The sequence below is a fragment of the Primulina tabacum genome, chromosome 1 (genome assembly GCF_025594145.1).
Source record: "Primulina tabacum isolate GXHZ01 chromosome 1, ASM2559414v2, whole genome shotgun sequence".
Taxonomy (NCBI): domain Eukaryota; kingdom Viridiplantae; phylum Streptophyta; class Magnoliopsida; order Lamiales; family Gesneriaceae; genus Primulina; species Primulina tabacum.
In genome coordinates, this window is record NC_134550.1 from 18,075,250 (window position 1) to 18,079,979 (window position 4,730).

The following is a 4,730-nucleotide window of genomic DNA, read 5'->3' on the forward strand; positions in this document are numbered from 1 at the left end:
CAGGTATTAAGTTAACAGTAGGAAGGGGACCAGTGGGTGGCGGGCCACCTGCACCAGAAAGATGTGTGTTATTCTCTTCCTGAATCCGAGAAGTTTCTTGATTCATTCTACTGGTAGGAGCCATATCAACGCCTTATAACTCTTGTTTCCCACAGACGGCGCCAGTGATGCGATCCGGGTGAAAAGGATGAGCCAGGTCAGATGCTCCACCGAATCTGCTATCAAAATAGTGAAAGAAATAAGAGCAAAATGTGTTTGAACCAGATGCTTCTCTTCCCGAGTGACTGAAACGATCTGCACTCAAGAAAATAACCAAGTGAATGGGTGCCGAAGACGTATCCTGCGTAGCCACTCCGATTCTTAAGTCAGTGAATGATTCAACCAAAAGAACCAATGTAAACGAATGGTGGTTGTGATATTGGTGTAAGAGTGTAGGCAATAAATGAGTAATAAATGTGAGTTTTCAATATCTGAATAGAGAGTAAATGTGAAGAGAGAACCTGATATTTATAGTAGGGGATGTAATGATATCTCGTTTTTTGTGTTGCCTACTAATTGTAGTAGGGCAGCTGATTATACCCTACATTCTGACATGTCAAATCCTCTACTAGTCACATCCAACCTACCTGATTTTGTCAACCACTTAGTGTCAGAGATAGGACGGCCGCCCACACCCTACCTTAATAGTGACTCGAATGTGGCGCTTATACCGAAGTGGCCCGGGTAGAAATCTTCCCGGAAGTTTGTGTAAGAATCGGGGCATCCAGTAGCCCGGGGAGATGACGTCCCGGATGTTAGATAGCCCGGCCTTCTGATGAACACTTTCCGTAGATTCTCCCCGACGAGCTATTCATCCAATATTCCGTTCACTCAAGATCCAAGTTTATATGCAGATCCCCGCTGTATTGTCCCGGGTCATTCACAACTCATGAATAATCTATATCCCTAACCCAAGCATTATCCCTGGCCGGGACATCTCGGTATCAGAGAGCGTTGCCCTTCTCTACTCTCCATCCACCGCATCCTTCTCTCGCCTCTCCGCCACCCTCCTCCGCCCTGCTCCTTCCATTTCTTCCACCCACCTCCGCCCCTTACCAGAGCTCAATTACCCACCCACCGCCGCCCACAACCTTCCTTTCATTCGCCACCCCACCTTCAACCCCACCCCCCTCTTCCGTAAACCGCTTGGTTGTTCTCTCGCCGCCCCCTCGTTATCCCTGGAAGTTTCCGGCGCCACGGAACTAAAGCAGCCATCACCTCCTCCGCCTCAAGGCGCGAAGCTCATCCCTTTCGTGATCTCTATATCCATCGGTTTAATCGTTCGCTATTTTGTTCGCATGCCGCCTGAAGTCACAGCTCAAGCCTGGCAATTGCTCTCCATTTTCCTCTCCACCATCGCCGGACTGGTCCTCAGTCCCCTTCCCGTCGGCGCTTGGCTTTTCTTGGCCTCACTACCTCCATTATAACTAAAACCCTCTCTTTTTCTGTAGCCTCTTCCTCCTTCACCAATGAAGTCATATGGCTGATTGTCATTTCCTTTTTCTTTGCTCGGGGTTTCGTCGAGACGGGCTTAGTTGATAGAATTGCGACGTTTTGTTAGATGTTTGGGTAAGAATACGCCCGGGTTGTCATACGGGTTAACTTTGAGTGAGGTGTTGATTGCTCCGGCAATGCCGAGCACCACGGCGAGGGCGGGAGGTGTTTTCTTGCCAATCATCAAATCATTGTCTTTGGCGGCCGGGAGTAGACCTGGTGACTCTTCCAAGAAGAAGATTGGTTCTTATTTAGTACAATCTCAGTTTCAGGTTTGTTGTTTGCCTCAAAATTCTGTTTATTTGTTTGCTTAGTTTCGGCGAATTTGGTTGATTCTGTCAATTGGGCTCCAGTTTTGTTTTGCATCATGTGAAAATGGTCGTTCTTTGCTATGTTGGATTGTTTTAGTTCATAGTTTTTCATTTGAAGTTGGAGTAGGCGCAGTTTTGCTTTTGATTGTAATCATTGTAAGTGACGGTTTGTGTAGTTTGTTTCTTTCAAGTTTCAATCTAGTCCTTAGTTTATGTTCTTCTATTTATGTGTTATGTGAAATTCAAGTGTTGGCAATCTTCATCTCCATTTCGGATTCAAATACCTTATTTTTATTATGTCCTACTAGCTTAAGGTACTTTTGTCTGGCGATTGAATTTGATTAATATTTGTCACTTCAACTGACATAATTATCTACAGAATCAGTCCAGGCATTCCCTGTTTTCTTAAAAGTAAATTAAATTAGTGCTCGTTTGATACTCAATTCCTGGAACTATAGCTCGAAGTTTTATGATTTTTAATGCTGTGTTTTGAGTTTTGACATTTCTTTAATGAATACCATTTAACTATGGCCATTTTTTATCTGGGAACCTATAGGAGGTCTTGTAAGCTTCACTTTTGACTCCATGTGTTTCTTTGTAAAAGAGTATTTATCTAATAAATCTTGTTTGGAACTTGAGAGCCACACGAGTAGTGTTTCTTTGTTGAAGTACGGTTATTTAACATTAGTTCACATGGGACATTTAGTTCATTGCCTCTCTTTTACTCATACACGGCTCTTCTGATGTGTGACAGTCTGCCGGTAACTCTGGTGCTCTTTTCCTAACTACTGCAGCTCAAAACTTGCTATGCCTTAAACTAGCAGAGGAACTTGGGGTCATAATTGCAAATCCATGGGTTTCTTGGTTCAAGGCTGCTAGTTTACCTACTTTTGTTTCTCTTCTAGCTACATCTTATACAAAATTTATCCTCCTGAGACCAAAGACACGCCTGATGCACCTGCAATGGCTGCAAAGAAATTGGAACTTATGGTCCCGTGACCAAAAATGAATGGGTGATGGTTGGTACAATGCTTCTTGCAGTTTCTCTTTGGGTTTTTGGGTAAGAAACTGATTCTTTCAATACTGGATTACTGATAGCATATCATTATTGATATACATTTGCTTGCTTGGCTTGAAACAAAGGGAAATTAGGTTTTGTATTTCATTCTTTATGTTGCTATCAAGTATAAATTTTACAAATGAAATTACTTATTTGGATGAGATTAGATTTTTACTAGGTGCATCATTTTTCTGCTTTAGGAATAACATTAGGAACTCTTGGACGAAAAGTTCTTACTTATCTATTTTTTAAAGTTACCAACCCATTTGTGCATAGTTTATGGGCTTTCTAAATACTTCAAACTGCTTAAACACATTTTTAGCACTAGCATATAATTATTCTAGACGTTTCATTTTGTTGTCACGGACTTCCTGTTTAGTGTCAATTGATATAAGATAGAATGTGCACAGAGATGCTATTGGTATCGCAAGTGTTGTTGCTGCCACGATTGGGTTATCAATTCTCTTACTACTCGGAGTTCTAGATTGGGATGATTGCTTAAGAGAAAAATCCGCCTGGGATACTTTGGCTTGGTTTGCCGTTCTTATGGGAATGGCTGGCCAGTTGACAAACCTTGGCATTGTAAGCTGGATGTCGATTTGTGTAGCCAAATCCCTCCAATCATTATCATTAAGCTGGCCTGCAGCATTCGTCCTTCTGCAAGCCGCTTATTTCTTGATCCATTACTTATTCGCAAGCCAAACAGGCCACGATGGGGCACTATTTTCTGCCTTTCTTTTCATGCATCTGGCTTTTGGAGTGCCTGGTGTGCTATCAGCACTGGCTTTTGCCTACAACACCAATCTATTTGGTGCTTTGACACGTCATAGCAGTGGTCAAGCGGCTGTATATTTTGGAGGTACATCTATTTAATTGTTTTTGATGTCATGCACAGCTGCTCATTTTGTTATCTCCCACGACATGGTCTACCGAAGCGAAACTCAAGTTAATCCTCTGGCAGGTACTTTTACACACATCCTTGCCTCATGAACATAAATAATCAAATTTTCAGAAAAGTCCATTGCATGATACCGTAAAGCATCCTTTTGTAATCTTGGAAAACACGTCTTGCAACCAATTTGATTGTTAAGTTAAGAAGGAAGCGAACATGATCTGATTTTCTAATTGGAATTCCGAACTTCATTGAATGACTAACTGTTTCTTTATTGAAATTTGACAACAGCTGATTACATAGATCTTCGGGAAGTCTTCAAATTTGGATTCATCATGGCCTTTATCAACGCTCTTGATGTGGGGTGCCGTAGGATGGTTTGGTGGAAGTTCTTGGGGCTGTATTGATCCAAATGATTGTCTTAGTAAAATTTTGGTTCTTCTCATTCATGGTTCCCTGTTACTAAGAGTCGCCATCCCCCAGATGAAGCTAAGAAAAATGCAATCTGGAAACAGATGTGGATCAAGCTGACAACTTAGTTGGAGCTTTTTCCTTGTTTTTTTGCCAGAATTATAGGTTAAATAAATTGAATTCTGGGAACCAATCCAGTAAGAAATGCATTGTTGAATTTTGGTCACAAATCACCCTCCTCTCTTTATCGTTCCTTTTCATTGGTATTCATTAATAACGAGATGATCTGAAAATACTTAGTTTTATTTTTCACTCTGATAATTAAATACATAATCATCATTATCCGCAAAACAAATTCATTTCCCTGGATCGAATCTCAGGAAAGAATTCGATGATGGGAAGATAAGAATGCAAGTTCATTTAGCTGCTCAAGATGATGATATGTGATATGTCATCACAGATGGACCGATGAAAATCATGAAAGCCTATATAGCTGTTGTTTATAATGATGGAGCACCACACC

General features: G+C 41.4%; 1 pseudogene; it reads left to right on the forward strand.

Moving 5' to 3' along the window:
- The first annotated feature begins 320 nt into the window (after positions 1-320).
- Positions 321-4,460, forward strand: LOC142505917 (dicarboxylate transporter 2.1, chloroplastic-like; annotated as a pseudogene).
- Positions 4,461-4,730: the final 270 nt, after the last annotated feature.